Source organism: Neopsephotus bourkii, unplaced genomic scaffold, assembly GCF_033783945.1.
Source record: "Neopsephotus bourkii isolate Nb327-2 ecotype Australia unplaced genomic scaffold, CSIRO-AGI_Nbou_v1 NB_333, whole genome shotgun sequence".
In the NCBI taxonomy this organism is placed as follows: domain Eukaryota; kingdom Metazoa; phylum Chordata; class Aves; order Psittaciformes; family Psittacidae; genus Neopsephotus; species Neopsephotus bourkii.
The window spans coordinates 767,727-785,166 of record NW_026900839.1 but is presented as its reverse complement, the minus strand read 5'-3'; the positions used below and the strand labels follow the sequence as shown (position 1 = coordinate 785,166).

General features: G+C 45.2%; 1 protein-coding gene across 7 annotated transcripts in view; it reads left to right on the top strand.

Moving 5' to 3' along the window:
- RERE (arginine-glutamic acid dipeptide repeats) overlaps window positions 1–17,440 on the top strand; it is a 223,344-nt gene that overhangs the window by 34,263 nt on the left and 171,641 nt on the right. The window contains exon 1 of one of the 7 annotated variants that reach the window (XM_061347894.1): window positions 12,938–13,080. The exons of the other annotated variants lie outside the window; for them this stretch is intronic. The gene's annotated coding sequence lies outside the window, so the exon portion shown is untranslated. Of the gene's footprint in view, window positions 1–12,937; window positions 13,081–17,440 lie in introns of those variants that run through there. 7 annotated transcript variants of the gene reach the window in all.

Genomic DNA, 17,440 nt, shown 5'->3' with positions numbered 1-17,440 from the left:
CTGCCCCATCCCTGGCAGTGCTCAAGGCCAGGTTGGACACAGGGGCTTGGAGCAAGCTGCTCCAGTGGAAGGGGTCCCTGTTTATGTTAGGGGTTGGAGCTGGATGAGCTTTAAGGTCCCTTCCAACACAAACCAGGCTGGGATTTGGTGATCCCCTGATGTCTGAAAAACGCTGTTCTCAGCTTTGGTGTAAAATACTACCAGTTCTTTAGAAACCTGCAGCTACCACTGGTATCAATTCTCCACGTGCTTGAGGGTGTTGATGTTATTAATGTTCCATGTTATTAATAGGGAGCTGGCTCTAGAGGGCGTTCTAAATCAAGAGAGCATCCCCTTCCCGTTCTTTAACGTGCACAAATGATGTTTTGCTGAAGAAAAGCAATAACCACTGCTATGTGTTCCTTCTGTCTCCTCACCAGCCACATGGCCTCTCTGTGCATTGGAAACATGAATATTGGTGTGGCCTGGGGAATTCATCTGGAAGATGTGTCTTAATTATTTAGCTCTGGGGGGATTCTTTCACAAGCTTTGCAAAGCACTCTGAGCTCAAGCATCCTATCTGCTGGTTTCATGCTGACTTAAATAATTTGGGTGTTTGAAGTAGCTTTGCAGGCCTTTATAGAGCATAAATAAAAGGATGAGTGGTTCTAACTTGATGGGGTTTTCTTACTGCCTTGGACAAGAAGGAAAATACTGCTTTTTTGCCTCGATATATTCAAAGAGAAAGAAGCAGTTTCTCGACCTGCTGTGATTTTTAATATTCTTGTCTAGCAGCTAGTAATAACTGGTAGTAAAATGTGTAATAATGTACAAATTCCACACTGAGATTTCGTGGGGGGATCTTTGCCCCCCTGTTGTTTATAACTGTCCCTATAACACTTCCTCCTTTTTCTTACATTTACATAGGCTTGCAGTCCTTTCCCAAAGAACCCAATAACTGTCCTTGGGAGGGCATTTCCTGGTCAGACATTGTAAAGCTTCAAAGTGCTAATGGTTCATAGCTTCTTGATGTTGGACTGAGTGTAGGACAGTAGATTCCATATCAGATTCCTTTCAGTTTTGCCAGCTGCTGTAGCTTATATATCCAGGGACCAGCTGTATGTGACCAAGGCAGAGTATTAGAAGTGCTGGTAGCGTTTTAGGGCAGTCTGGGTGTTGCTGTTAGACCAACTTCCTAAAGGCAAAGATGAACTGTTTGCAACAAGCGTTGACAAACCTGAAAGCACAGCATTGGCAGGAGCTGCATAGGCACAGAGCAGACTTCCAGGTCACTGAATTCAGGTCGCTCTTTAATAGATTTTCCTCCAAGCATAAGAACTGTTTGCCTAATGAGTGAAGTCCCTCCGTTGTTTAAGGTCTTACCTAAAGCTGTAGCTGAAGCTCTTGCTCAGAGAGCGTTTACATCTGCAAACGTAGTGTCTGTTCACATTGCTCTTCTTGTTTTGCTGCTCCGTGGCAAGATGATGCATTTCTTTTACAGCTTCAAAGGAAGCCTTGTCTTGGCAGCTTGGAGTGCATGGGCTTTCTGGTACCTGCAAAATCAGGCAGTGTGATTGTTCAGAGTGCCCTTTATGTTGCACTGAACATCCTTTGCCTTTTCCCCCTGGAGAAGTGAAACACTTTCCCCCTGAATATACAATCAGGTAATACAAAGCTCATAATTTTTACCTCTGACTTGAGTGGTTATGAGGATAGTAATTGTTTCAGCCTGATGGAGATTAAAACTTGTCTCCTATGTCAGTTATTAAATGTGGGAATAGCTGCAGGCTCTGGAATAAGATATTTGATTTACAGTGGAACTCTGTGAAAGGCTATAACACCAGAACTGTGTAGATTTGTTTGGTATAAAAGCCTCATTTAAGAGGAGAAGCAGCCCACTAGACCATTCCTGGTTGTGATTTCTATTTTAGTAGGCTGAAGCCCAGTGTGGTGATTTGTGCGCCATAATGACGGTAATTCAGAGCTGGAAGATGAGTTGTCTGTAATTTTGAGCCTTTCTCAGTGTTACAGCTTCTTATCAGCAGAGTTAACAGGAGCTGAACTGTCTGTAATACATGGAGCTTTCTTTCTTTCTCAAGTTAAAGGTTGAATTTATTGCAGGCATGTCTGTTAGCTTTTGTTGGCATTGAGGAGTGCTGTGGACGCTTGCACATTATAGCTGTGGACGTACTTTTCTGCTTAACGTGGTGAGCAGTTGTTTAATTGGAAAAGCTGTTACTTCTCTTGATCCTGCCTATAGTAAAAATCAATGTCCTCTCTGCAGTGTCAACTAATAGGAATCAAACTCATTGAAGGGTGAAAATGGTTTAATCAACACGAGAGACATCTTAAAGGTTATTTAAAGAACCCCAAACCCACGAACAAAGCAAACACCCTCACCCCAGCTCTGAAACTAGTGAGCCAAACACAGTGCTTCCAACCTTAACTGGGCCTGATGGAGGGGGAAGGTTTAATCTGAAATGGATGTAATGGTATTTTGGGGAGCTATTTGATTTTAACCTTTCCTTTTAAGCACATGTATCTTCAGCCTTTGGATCAGCTGACAAAAATGAGGTTTAATGATGGGTTTCTTTGTAGTGGAAGCCATGAAAGGCTCTGTCCATTCATTTCAAGAGCTGAATCTAACAGGATTGTCAGGCTTATTCTTGGCCTCATTTGTCCCACGAGGTCCCCTTATATAAAATATCTATTGCATAGCTGGTTATTGGTATCTCAAAGCGTGGATTTCCTTGAGAAAGGAAATGAAACCAGCATATTATGTTACCCACTCCTTTGGAAAAACAGGTGGTGGTGGGATTGGGGTTGATGTCTTGTAATCCTGTAAACCGGGTAATGGAGCAAGCAGTCATTGCTTACAGGCCTGTAAAGGAGGGTACGGAGTGTACTTCATGTTGCTGTCTTGAAATTGCATGTCCCGTTAATATTTAACCACTGTTAACAACTGTGCTTTACAAAGGAGCCTGGAAATGCAGGCTTGGATTTGAGTTACCTACCTCTAAGCTCGGAGTTGGTGTTTTTATCCATGTTTGTTCACTCCTGAGAATTCCATGCTTAAAATATTTTACACCCATGACTTGTACTACCCAATGTCATCCTCAGGGAAGTTCGACATGTGCAGTGTGAGCTTTTTGGCTGTTGTTCACTGGGATGGCACTAGTTCTTCTTGCTGCCTGTCTGGGTATAGTTACATGTGTATGTGCTATTGTTGATGTGTTATTTGTATGACTGCAGGAAACCTGGAGAGGGGCTTGGGACAAGGGCCTGTAGGGACAGGCCAAGGGGAATGGCTTGAACCTGCCCGAGGGGAGACTGAGCTGAGCTCTTAGGCAGAAGCTCTTCCCTGTGAGGGTGCTGAGGCGCTGGCACAGGGTGCCCAGAGAAGCTGTGGCTGCCCCAACCCTGGCAGTGCTCAAGGCCAGGTTGGACACAGGGGCTTGGAGCAAGCTGCTCCAGTGGAAGGGGTCCCTGTCTGTGCCAGGGGTTGGAGCTGGATGGGCTTTAAGGTCCCTTCCAATACAAACTAAGCTGGGATTCTGATTGAAAACTATCACTCTGACACTTGGTAACTGGAGGTTAGAGGCAGGAACACAGGGGATAACCCAGTGTGTGTTCTCTGGCTGCTTAATGATGCCTGCGTTAAGGAAATGGAAACAAAGTGTGACCTTTAAATTATTTTTTTCCCCTCAATATGCTGCCCTTGGCATGTTGAGATCCTGAAAAGCAATGAAGCAGATTTTAGTTCATGAGGAAAGCGCCTGCCATGCTTTGTACACGTCTGATTAATGGGTTATTAATGGGTTATTAATGCACTTAAGGTGTAAATATATATTCCTTTTCTCTGGTAAAACATTAGCATTAGGAATGCAGCGCTTCCTGTCAGTCTCCCCATCCAAGCCTTGACGCTGTGCTCAGAAGAGAATGAGGCAATGGCTCATAAACCAAACAGAGCAGGAAGTAAAAGGTAGAAGTTTGCAGTCAAGTCTCTACATGGTCTTTGTGGCTTACCTTGAACTTGCAGTGCTTCGGTGGGTTCATCCCGTGGCTGTAGGAGTCTGACACTAGATGGCATTCTGCAGCCTGGCTGGGCACCTGAGCAAAATGGGCATCGGTCACTCTTGAGCCCTTTGGCTTAGGAAGGTTTCTTCTGTTTGTGTGCAGCAGCTTGAAAGCTGACTGTTCATTGTTACTTTGAAAGTGGCCTCGTATTGTCTGAAACTCACACATGCCTTTGGTCCAGGAATGTTTGCTCTCCCTGTGTATTTAACGCAGAACACGTAACTACTGCCTTAAATGCATGTTTGTTTTATGGAATTGTCCCTTTGTGTGTATGGTTGAGTTAGGTCTTGATTTGCCATCCGCAGGCAGCTGATTTCATCAAGGATGTAGTGTTTGGAACACAATTTACAGGGGGAGGGAATGGCGCTCTGATGTATTACAGCTTTGTGCAAGTGCTGTCAAGGAATTGCATAGGTAACTCACAAATCCTCATTACTGTGTTGCAGGGAAATTATTTGGTTGCCTTGTTCTGATGGGGATTATATATTTTAAGGTGTTCTCTCTTAGCTGGTGTGGATTACTGTGTTTGCTCTCCGTATCACAGGAAGAAACAAGTAAATAGAAGACGTCGGATGCCTTTTATGTTCTGTGTCCAATAGGCTACTAAAGGAAAACTTGAGCATAGCCAGTATAGCCTTCCTAAAATACTGAGTTAATGTGCCTCTTTCTGCGGTAGCTGCATTGCATCTGAAACCTGAGAGACCTGAAGGATGTTCAGACTCAGAGCACAGGCACATGAATGGGATTTTTAAGCCCCGAGTGTGATTTTTATGTTAAATGCCGATAAGAAAGCATCCCTTGTTTTGACAAGCAGCACAGAGCTGATGTATGTTAACATATACAGCAGGATCTGTTTTTGTGAGTGTTTGATAAGCGAGTGTAAGCCACGCTTAACTACTGCCACCTCTTCATCTCCAGCGTGAGAAATATTGTGAGGCTCCTTCTGAAAGGCCTTTTGGGCTGTTAATTGGTAGATAGGAGCTATCACAACATCTGCCACTTCCTCTTAGTTCTCTAAAAGCTCTGTGTAGGCGGCTGGGGGCTGCTGTGTGAAACATGTTCCTGCATCAGTAAATCCCGAGCTGTTTGAAAACCAAATGGAAATCGGAGTCCAGCAAACTCCTTACGGAGTTTGGGTGATTTAAGGGTTACATCAGGGGCTGTATGGGTAGGACAAGGGGGGAATGGGTTCAAGCTAAAACAGGGCAAGTTCAGGTTAGATACAAGGAAGGAGTTGTTTCCTGTGAGGGTGGTGAGGCACTGGAATGGGTTGCCCAGAGAAGTGGTGAATGCTCCATCCCTGGCAGTGTTCAAGGCCAGGTTGGACAGAGCTTTGGGCAACAGGGTCTAGTGTGAGGTGTCCCTGCCCATGGCACGGGCGTTGGAACTGGATGATCTTAAGGCCCTTTCCAACCCAAACCATTCTATGATAGCTTAGAGTGTGTCTCTATCAGGTGTTCCTGATACCAGTTACTCAGAAGGGTAACTGGTATAGTTTCTGAAGTGTAGTACACTGTAGCATGGGCAAGGTAGGTACACACTTAACACTTGGTTGCAATTCTTACCTTGATATATCTGTATATATTTTTAACATTCTTAAGAAATATATGTATGTGGGAAAGTATCAGTTTTTGGCATAAACCACTATTTCTTCCTGTGAGGTGGACCTTGTCTTATTTGCTTACTCTTCAGGAATTTGTGGAGCAAAAAGAAGAGGAATAAATGAAGAACCTTCCCATTATCCCATGTTTTGGGGGATTCTTGAGGGATACGGTGGGGCAATGCCTGAGTTTTATACATGAGGTACCTTACTTGATGCTTTGGGGAAATCAGGACTCTTTGCCATGTAACTGAACTGGAGACCTGTGGTTTCAGACTGTTAACACTGTTTCAAGATTATAGCAGAAACTTCCTGTTTTAATGCTTATCTCCCTGTCTGGAGGGAAAGATTATTCTAGGTATGGGCACATCCTGTGGTCATTGTCACTTAGTCTCTTGTGTTTCTGAAGCCTTTGAATGTGAAAGTGATAACTACCCTAAAACCCTGTGAGCTGTTCTCACAATTCCCATCTCCACTGTGATTTCAGTCAAAGGCTGTAAATCCATTCCAAACTCCACATATCTGTTCCTGCTGTACTTGGTGGGTTGAGAAAATCTCTTGGTAAAGAATCTGCCTTGTTCTGGAAGGGGGATTGTAAAGGAAGCATTTGGCAGTCGTTTCCTTTCGCCTGGGAGCATGAGCATGCTTTATATTATAATAGTTTAAACATACCACAGGCTGTTGATAGAGGTATCAAGTTTTCCATTCCCAAAGTTACTTTCAGTTGAAACTGGAGGGGAGAGCAGGCACTTTTCCATTGTTTTATGATTGCTTTGATAGAGTCTAAAATACGCAGTTTGCTTACTTCTTCCTTCCCTCTTTTTCTTCAGCTTTATCCCCCTCATTTAACTATTGATTGTTCTACCTTGGCTCCATTTTTGTACAGCTGAGAACAAATGGTTTCTTTGGGGTTTTTTAATCCATTTATTACACTTTCAAATATGTAAATTTTCCTTTTAAACATGACGTTTTTCTTGACAAATATTTGGATTTTTTTGGTTTTATGTTTAAGGAAATACCTCCTGAAATAAATAGCATGTGTTGCTTTGTCGTTCAGTTCAAGAGGCTGCTGAACAGGTTGATGTCTTGCATTAAATACCACAAAATCTGGCAGGCACAACTGGGTTTTGCTGTAATATCCTTGGCTTACAATGTACCGTTCTGTAATGTGGCGTTTCCCAGGGCAGGGATTTTCTACTAAAACATTCTTCAATTCAAATATTCCTCCCTATAGAGAGGAGGAAACAGCAGAGGAGAAATATAGGGGGGGAAAAAAAAAAAGATTTCTGTGAACAGCAGACATGAACTTTTTAACTTAAATTTGCCCTGCCTGGTTTGTTTTATTTCCGGATAGGAAAGCTGTAGCTGGGTTTCAGGTTACTTGTCTCACTACTTGGTTAAGCTTGTTCACAATATCCCAACTGAGTTTATTACACTTCATACATACCTATTCACATAAAAGCTTTAATTTACCATCTTGCCAAGTCGCTCCATTTCAGCTTGTTAATCTTGGGGTCTGTTTGCTTGCTTTTTTCTTCCCCCACTCCCAAAACCAAACTGTATTTCTGTCTGAATTCTGTCTTTTCTGGGGTGCAGCTACTGCAGAGCATTGCCCTTGAATTAAGTTATAACTGTAAATAGAAAATGCTGTCTCCCCTTCTATACCTCATGCTTGGTTTTTGTTGGGCTCTTCATTAGGCACCATGAAGTCTGGTTTCAAGGGTTTACATAGCTGGAAGAACTGAGTCTTCAGCATTTGGAGGGGAAGAATAAGGAGAAGGGTATGGGCTGACACTGTTGTGAGCATCACTTAATTGCATGGGGATTTGAGATCAAACTCCTACGTGGCTGAGCCCTATCTGTTTGGGTCTGGGTGTATTTTTCCTTCCCAACACTTATTAAGCTAGGCCTTCCCATAAAATCCCGGGATTTCACACATTAGCATGGGAATGGCCTTGCCCTTCACAGCGACCTGGGGTGTTTTTACTTTCCTACTGTGACAGAAATGCTGTGTGCATCCAAGATGCTGGGTAAAAATAACTGACCAGATTGCTTCCAAAGACACGCAGACTGGAGTTATGTAGCACTTTCTGCCCTTGAAGTCTCTGCCCCCATTCTTAAGCTGAATGATGCACTGACCTGCAGTAATAGCTTGGCTGCATCATCTGGATAGGCTGAGAAGGAACCTGAAGCAACCTGTGGTTTCACCTATAACAGGCAGGAAACACAACAGGGCACAGGTCTTGGGATTTACTTGTTTGCTTTGGAGGATTTTTGTCTGTGTTTGTGCATGGCTTTGAGACTTGTGCCTCTTGTCAGGGGGAGTTTGATCCAAAGGTGCGACCTTACCGGGGGGCCAAAGGAGTTGTTGGTGACAGGTATAGCAAAGGCACCTGAAATTCTTGGGGCCAAGAGTGATTAAAACCAGGTTGCGGTTCCTCAGTATTCCCTATGCTTGATGGGATCCTCCTTTCCCAGATTTCTGGATCTGGTGCCGAATTTCAACAGTGACCTGTAAGGACTTAAAGCTTGAGTGGATTATGATGAAGCAATAGTAACACATAAGTACGGAGAAGGAGTCATAGTTCTTGAACCATGAAATGCATGATGGTGATGTCATTCAGTTGAGCAGGTTATAGGTTAGGTACTGCTTGGGGGAAAGAACACTTACCCCAACCAGAAAGCAATCAAAACAAGGAGAAACAAACCCAAAAGGTCCAACCCAACAACAAACCCCAAGCCTCTGAAGGTCTGTGGCCTGTATAAAGGGTACAAATTCCATTTGGGAATTGAGAGAGGAAGGAAATGGTTGATCCACACTTCAGCAGTTATGCATGTGCTGATTTTATAAGAAGTGCTGCCTGCTGTATATGTAAACGTGGTGGAGAGGAAGTGGCCAGGACTCTGTTTAACTGTGTGTGGAGTCTTATAGTCTCCTTTGGCTTGGATTACAGAATGAAATGGCCTTTTGATTCTGTTGAAGCAATAACAACATTGCACTGAATTTCCTCTCCGAGATTACATTGTAGTAGTGTGGAAAAGCAGCCTGGTATAACCGTGGAGCAAGTTGTGGCTGAATTAGTGCTGTAGCAAGAGGCTGCTCATAACTCAGTGCGTGTTTCCTGTTGAGTACTCGCATGTGCTCACAGATCTGCAAGTGTAGACAAGACTTTCTCTGCTTTAAAGGAGCTTTGTGTGTAGACAGTGGTAACTGTCTTGTCAAGAGCTGGGTATCGGTTACTTCCAGCTGTGTTTATGCTCATAAACCAGTGCATTCTTTGCAAAGGAATCAAACATCACCTCCAACCTGACCCAAGGTCTTGTGTTTGGAATAGGTAGAGCCTGGGAGCTTTGATGCTGAATTGAAAACAAACAGAAAAGGGTAACAAATACTCCGTGCTCCTGTTGGGAGCAATTAGGAGGTGACCTTTCCCACTAGTAGCCCAGCCTACACTTCCTCTCCTGTGCTGAGGAATCTTCACTTGACCGTTGGCCTCGGGAAGCTTCTAGCTTCATTTTCAGCTTGACCTGCTTCTGCTGGAGGGTTTTTGTTTTCCTCGAGCCCTCTCCGTTGTTCTGGCCGGGAATTTATGTGCCGAGGGTGAAAGGGAAACTGGTGATGAGGGCTGGAATTCGGTGACACGCATGAAAAATAGCGCTGCGGTGATATTAAGCCATTAGCTTGCTCTCTGTGAACCTACTCCCTTCCTCTCCCCCCTACCCAATGCCAAATGCAAAGCGAGAGCTTGATTTATGTGCAGCTCTGAAGACAGCGTTAAGTCCCCTTTTAAAAATAGGTTCAGCTTAGCAGGGGTTTAATGCGTTACACTTGTTGCTTGCCTTAGCTGGGAAGTCGTGTTGTATTAGCTTTTAGAAAACACTTGGCATGATCACCTCTCCATGTGTTCTTTAAGGTAGGGTTAAGGCTTCTTCTGGTACAGTTTGTGCAAGCCAGGCGGTGTATTTGAAGCTGCCTGTTTAAAGTGAACTGGGTGAGTTAACTGCCTGACTTCAGAGCTGCTTTGAAGTGTCTGTGGGACCTCCTTGTCTTGGATGTCTCTTAAAAGAAGTTAATTTACCCATTTAATGTGTATAATCTCATTAAGCCTGTTTACGGTTAGTCTGTGTTGCAAGTGTATACGTATCGGGGAGACCTGGAATTGCTCCTTTGGAGCAGTTTTTCTAGAGGGTGAAATGTTTATGCCTTCTTGATGGCTAATTCTGTCAGAAGAAATGGAGGATGCTCCTGATCGATGGATCCTGTGGCTTGGGGGGAGTAGAACTATTTAATACACCTCAGATTTGGATGCCTGTGTTTAATCCTCTATGAATATAGGGGGGACTGTTGTGCAAAGCAATGAATTACTCGTGTTTGTTACCAATAGTACGTCTGGAAAGCAGCACATTTTACAGCCCTTTGGAGATAAGCTGTCTGTCACCTCAATGCTCCATCTTTCATGAGCTGCAGCGCATAGGTACAGTACACACTGTGTTGTAGCATTCCCAGAAAGCCCTGAAAACCAAAACCTGGGAGTTAATGGGTGCTTTGCAGTCCTTAGCTGTGAGAGGGTGCATGTGTACGTGCCTTTAAGCAATGTCAGCAAGTACTGATAGCAAGTCAAAGCCTTATTATTATTATTATTGCCCAAACTTCCAGCTTCTGCTGTTTATTGTCATGACCTTAATGTTGCTTCAGCTAGGTGTTCTATTTAATTATAATGTTTATAACAAATACCAGCTCCCTTGGCTGTGTGCTTAGGCCTGTAGCATGCGGAGAGCACTGTGCTTGTGACCGCATCCCTTGTCTCGGTTCATTATCTGTTAATGGTACTCAACATGACAGGCTTGTTTTGATAAATGGAGGCTGCCAGGAAAACTGGGCTGGATTTTGCGGGCGGTGGAATTGAGCTCCTTTTTCATTGTGTAACACCAGAGCCAACACCACACCGCGTTGGTAGCACTTGTTCCGAAGCTGTCACGCACCGAGTTGCTGCTCAAGCCCACTCTAAGGTCTCATTCTCCAGGGTCTGTTTGCCTAATGCTTGTGGAGGAGCTTTTGCTTGAGTAGTCTTGATGGGTCTGTGTATGTATAACTCACTTCCCCCCCTTTCTCAGACATGCATGCTTTTAGTATCGATATTAAAAGCAATGCTGTTGTAAGTATAATGTGGTGGCCAGTGTGTTTTGTGACCAAGAAAAGATTTTAATCTCTTGCAATCCATTTCCAAAAGACAAGATGAAAAGTCCCTGTTGCAAAATGGAGCTTGAGGCTGTACTGTGTGCATGGTTATTTCGGTCTATGAAATGGGGGCAGGTCTCTGTATCTCCTAGGAAAGCCAATTAGTGAAAGTTCAGTTGTTTCTGCCGTCGCTGGTTGAATGCTGTAGCTGTTGTGTCCATTCAAGAATCTCCAATGTGCCGTATCAAAACAGGTGGGATTTGGGATGATCTCACTGCCGTCCACCACGCTGCTGAATTCCAAAGTTGGATTGCGTTGGATCTGCAAGACAGTGTCTGAGATTCAAGAATACTCCGCAGTTCCCTTGCTGCGTTCCAAGTACTGGGTGCCCTGTTCTGCACTGCTTCAACAAATCTCATCCTGTGGGATACAAAACATTCTGTATAGATACTTTGTAGTGCCATTTGAGAGTGTTTTCCCACTGTTTGCTGATTGTCAGGATTTGTGATCCAAGTGCTGGGGCTTCTGCCCTAAAGGGATAAGGCGTTTTTGAACCAATAGCATCAAGTAGGGCATTTTTCAGATAAATAGAATTTGGCCCGAATGAACTTGATGCTGGAAAACTCTTGGAAGTCGTTAGGAGAAAACACTGATTTAATACACACCAGAGCTGAAGTTTCCCATCTATGATTTGCCAGGTGTCAGGCTCCATTCAGTTAGAAAACGGCAGTGAGGATAAATGCAGCGTGGTTGCTTTGTACTGGTTTGGGGGTTCAATCTCAGCTCTGGTGGGTTTGGAGCTCTCACTCTCACACAGCTACTTGGTTACAAAGCTGGTTTTGAACCGGGTCTTGGCAAGCTGGGCTCTGGTTCAGAAGCTGTTGTAGGATGAGTATCACGAGTGCGCTGTGATCAGTTTGTATTGATCCGAGCAGCCTTGCAATGAGGCAGAGGCATTAGAATTACTAATGGGCTGCTTCAGCTGCGTTAGTGGGCTTAGGGACCTATGTCTGGGCAGCAGAATAGATTTGGAAGTTGGATCTTTGTCTCCTGAAGGACTCTTGTGCTGGAGTACAAAGCCTGGTAGGAAAATCTATGGATAAATAGAGGGAAAATCTAAATCTACAGATAATTAGCAGCATCTGGAGAGACTAACTTGGCAGACAGTACTTGGGGGTGTTGCTGTAATTAACTGGGTCTGTGAGCCTGGGTTATTTTCTTCTTAAACTTGGCTTTGTAAAGCCAGCTCCGAGAAGGTGTACGCCCTTATTTCATAGGTAAAATACTACTGCCTGGCTAGGAAGTGGATTTGCTTGGCAGGGGAAGAAAGAGTCCGTTGCCCTCAGGTAATGGATTGCATAGATGACTTGTTTTGCGTGCTGTTCTGCAAGGGAAATAGCACAGCTTCGCTCTGAAACGAAGTGGGTACTGGCAGCTGAAAGGTCACTGCTGTGGTGGTGAAGAGACGTTGCGAGACTCAGGTTTGCAGGAAGACGCGTGTAAGAGATAAAGACTCGTTACTTGAAAAACGGCCAATTAAAAGCAATTAAAAGGGCCGGGTTTTGCTGAGCGGATGAATTTCTGCCTCTGATGGGGGTAGGGAAGAAGTCGGAGAGAGGGCTTTAAACAAAATGGCTTACTAATTGAATACACCGCGGCGCAACCCTCGTGTTGCGAGTGCCGCTGAAGGTAAAGGAGTGCCACTGGCCAGGCAGTGCGTGGGGATGCATCCCCTGCACCGCCCCATCCCCGGCCGCAGCTCCGCCATGGGGTTGGGATGGACGGGACGGGTCGGGTCGAGGCCGCGTGTCCCGCTCGCTGCCGTCCATCAATCACGGGCTCCCGGCGAGGAGGCGGGGCCCCGGGGGGGGGGGGGGGTGCGTGCGGGCTCCGCGCCGGGTTTTCCCCCTTGCCGCCGCCTACCCGGGGCCGGGCGGGGGCCGCGGGTTCGAGCCCGCGCTCCGCCGCTTGCTCCGCGCCCCGGCCCAGCTGCTGGCGGCGCGGCGGAGGGGCCTCCTTTTGTTCGCCGGCTGCGCCGCCTCGTTCACCCTCGGCCCCCGTTTCCTGCCGGCCCCTGCCCTCCCCTTCGCCGGGTCCGCCGCTGGGCACCGGCTTCCCCCGCTCCGCTTCCACTTCCCACCGGCTCCCCGCACGCTGCGGGGGGAGGAGGAGGACGGGTCCGCCGGGGTCAGGCTGGGGCTGCAGGCGAGCGGTGACCGGCCGGTGCCTTCGGGGCTGGCGGTGGGTGAGTGCCCCCTCGGTGCCGGGAGCGGCGGGACGGGGGTGGGGGGGGGAAGAGGCTCGGAGCCGTTGTTGAAAGGCCGGGTTTGGGGCGGTGGAGCGGGTCTGCAGCCCGGGTGACTGGTGCCTGACACGGAGGAGTTGAATTTCCAAGAGGGAATTGGTTAGGGTTGCTCTTAAAGTTGAGTAATTGTTACCGAGCCAATGATAACACAGAAAGCGCCTGGACGGAGGAAAAAGCCTTAATTCTCTCTTCCCCTTCAAGTTATTCCAGTTATTTTTCCGTTCAGAAAGAGCTGGATCTGCTCGGTAGGTGAGGCGATAGTTTTTATTGGCCTTGGGAAGTTCAGGGCGCTGTAGGGACGGAAGGGTTCTCTCCATACCAAACGCCTGTGCATCCTGCTGTGCTTGTTGAAACCCTCCGTGTCCTAAATAGAAGCAGTTCAATGCAGCGCTGTGCTTAATTCCGTGTTTTATGTAAGTAAACGAGATAAGGAGATGAGGATTGCATTTTCCGTAAGCTGAAAGTACTTTTTCCCAGCACTTGATAACGTGGAATGCCTTTGAAGTACTAATTGGTACGGTGTGTGGTGTAACGATTCCCCCTTTTTAGCAACGTTTAATCGTGTTTTAAGATCGCGACAGCAGACCTGCTTGCCCACTTTGTTTCCTGAGGAAGAAACCAGCTCTGCTTTGTTTTGCCATTGGTTTTAAGCTCCTCTTGAGTCCGTGCGGCTTTGCTTGGCATGGGGCATTGTGTGGCTGCTGGCCTCTCGCTGCCATATGGGCCGCCTCTAAGCGGGTGTGCATGGAGATGGCAGTTGACTTCATTTATTATTGCTTTCAAACTTCACGTTAGGCATGAAGTGGAGAATGGGATCTGTGGAGTGTCGTTTCCAGTGCTCCACCAATATGTTTCTTCTGGGAACTCGGTTGAAAGTAAACTGGATTTAAAGCCCTGCAGACGAATGCTGTTCCAATGTAAAGCCGTTAATCTGCAGGCAATTAGTTCCAGACGTGAGACAACTCTGCGTTTGTCTGGTTTTGTTCTTGCAGGCAGTCGCGTTTTGGAGTCCTTGTGCCTATTGCCTATCACCAGAGACGGTTTCGATGCTTAACAGCAAGTTGAGAACGGCGTTAGGAGCAGCCTTTGAAAGCTTTCGTTTGTTTTTCCAGCCCTGTAATTTAGTAGTGTTTAAACTGTTTTATAAAGATCTCTGGGACCGGTGAGAGGTGGGTTTGAGTCCAGAGCACTTGAGTGTGTATTGTACCCTGGCAGGCAGCTCTCAAATGCCATTTGATCCTGCTGCTCGCTGGAGCTGATGAGGATTACCCAGTCCCCCCTCGCTGTTCGATGCATCAGCCAGTGTTCAGTAGTGTATTTTAAGACATAAAGTGCATGTTTTCACTTTAAACATCTTTCCAGAGAGAGGCAGTTAAGAATGTGTCTTGTTTTGCGGTTAGGATTTATGAATTGAGGCGAGGGCTGACGTAATGTATCCTACCACTTCCTTTGTGTGCGTTTTATAGTTGATAGTGCTTTGTTTTACTTAAAATAGCCAGGACTCTCTTCTTAAATCCTTTTTCTTTCTCCTCGGTGCTGTGGCCTTCAGTATAAGCAGGGAACTTGAGCAAGTTGTGTGTGATCATGGCTCTTTGAGGAAATGGTTCCTTCCTTTTGTCACTCAGGTTCAATGAATTGCTTGTATGCTAAGTAGATGAGATTTTAATTTTAATTACCATCATGATGTATACAGCTGCTCAGAATGTCAGAATGCATCGGCTCCCGTAGCAGTTTTACTACAGGTTGTAGGGAATCTCTTGGTGTGTTTCTCAATCCCCTGCCTTTGCTTGCTTCTATTTACATAGAGGTGACAAGATCGGGCTTTTGTTTCCTGATGCGAGTGGTTAATAGCTCATCTGTGGGAGGGCTTTGTTTGCATTTTGGGGTGTGGGAAAGAGAATAAGCTATTTTATTATTGAACTAATCCCAAACCTCCTTGGTTTTTGGGTTGAGGGGGTTACACTACCTCTTTTTTTGCTTAAGAGTAGCCACAAGGGATCCTCACCTTGCTAATTTTACAGGGTGAATGATGTTTTTTCTTTCCTTTTCCCTGTTAAATGAGTTCCTGCTATATTGATTGACCTGTGTGTAAGTGAAGCACTTAAAGGGTGATTGTGCTGTCTACCTGGAAGAAAAAACCCACAAATCCAAGAAGCCTGCTTTTAAAGCGTAGAAACAAGGCCCTTTCTTTTTGGCACCTGAGGTAGTGTTCATAGTGTGAAACTTTGATTTAATGGGCTGAATGTCATCAGGTGAGGAAAACATTCAGATCTTCACAAACTCAATGGAGTAACCTCAGCATCAACTCAAAGTACGGCCTGATATTCGGCTGTACCCAGATACTGAGGGCCTAAGTTAGCTGCTGGGTGGTATTTGATGTGGCTCTTAGTGTTATGTTGGTGTGCATATGGTAATTAACCTTGTTCTGGGACTTGTTCAAGTGATAGAGATGGTGCTGATGCTGTGTATGCTGAATTAGGAGTGAAACCAGTTTGTAAAACTGAAAACCAGTGTCCCAGTAATTTGTTGATATATATGGACATTGTGATGTTTCACCTGAAATCCAGTTAATGGTAGGAAAACAACTCTGAAGGCAGAACGTAGAAATAGGACTGTGTTGAGATTATCATGAAATGCTGCTTTGGCCAAGTGATTTTCAAGTTCAGGATTTTTCTTTGCAGCATTAGCCTGGGCTCTGGCAGACGGAGGGATTAGGTGGTGTTGCTGGAGTTGTTAGTCCCTAGTGATTGGTCTTGTCCCTACAGTGGCCATCATGACCCCAAGGCCCAAAACAGCGGTATCTAAATCATGAGTGGAACTTGGATTTGAAGTGCCACTGCTCTCAAGCAGATGTGTTTAGTTAAACTGATTCTGCTTTAGCTGAATGCATTGGCAGAAGACAAAAGGAATTCAGGAGCCGAGTTGCAAGTGCTCTGAGAGCTCTTCCTTAGGGGTGTGATTGGTGCTGGGGGTGGTTGTTGGTTTAATTGGCTCCATAGGTAAGAGATCTCTGAAACCTATTCTAGGCGTTAGGAAGCATGAATCCCATATAGCTGTGGTGTTTGATGCAAGCACTCTGCACTTTGATCTCTATAAAGGCTACAGAGTAGCTTTGACTGCTTTACCGAAGTGGTGGCTTACAGATGTGATGGGGTCAGTCCGCAGCCCTGCGTATGAGTTCTGTTAATTGTTGTGAGCTGTAATATCTTGGCCAAGATGTCCTCTTCTTGCTTGGATTTTCTGTTAACCTCCTGTGTCAGATCAGTAACTGACTGACAAGAGCAGAATGGCTCCAGTTTGCATTTTAAGAGTAAATAAGAGAAATCACCAGAGATGGCCAGAATAGAAAGCTACCCGATACTCTGATGTGAATCTTTAATATTGATAGTCGACTGCATGAATCTTTAAACAAAGTTCTTCATCTCTGTGTGCGGAGCAGTGAGCATCGCTTCACAAACAGCTCTGTGCAAGGGGCGGCAGAAGTGGCTGTGGTGTGTGAAGGGAGGTTCTTCCAGTTTGCTGGTCTTTGTACCACTGAGCTGCATGTACTATAGATAGAAGCGTTCAGTGTGATGATGATTCCCAAAGTAAAGTGGGCAGGCGTTTTCTTGGGGTAATTTACTAGCCAATAACATGGAGATTAATGTGCAAGTATTTTCTGATATAAGATGGTTACAGAAGGGGTGTTTTAGGGAAGCAGGAATCACAGCTGGCATAGAGCAAGCTGTTGTGTCAACTGGACCCTGCTTAGCCTTGCTTCTTGTTCTCCTGTTTCTCCTGTTGGTGTGTGTATTTCTTCCAGAACAGATTCCTCCCTTACTAAGGAAATCAAAAGCCTTTATAATATAATACTCTCAATAAAGTAACAAAGGGACAGAACCCATGACAAACTTCCTATAAAGCAGTTTTCAGTCAGTGAAAATATCACGCAGCATCTTTAAGTGGATCAGAGGGAAATCTGGTTTTTCTGCTGCAACTTTCTTAACAGCAGTGAAATTCTTTCCAGAAGAGTGGAGGAAAATAATATTTATTCCCAAGTTTGCCTGGGGTAGCGGTTTGAGTTCTGACCTTTGGATACAAAGTGAGAACAAATAGTGTTGAAAAACGTCAATGATTAAAACAAGCTGGCCTTCTTTAGGAAGCTGTTTTGTCAAGTTTTGCCAGGAAAAGGTCTGGGTGATTGGATAAACATTTTACTACTGGAATAAATAGTATTTGATTGTGATGGGGAGATTTTCTTCAAACCACATGGGGGTTTTTTATATATAATGGTGGGGTTGGAATTCAGGCTTTTTCTAAT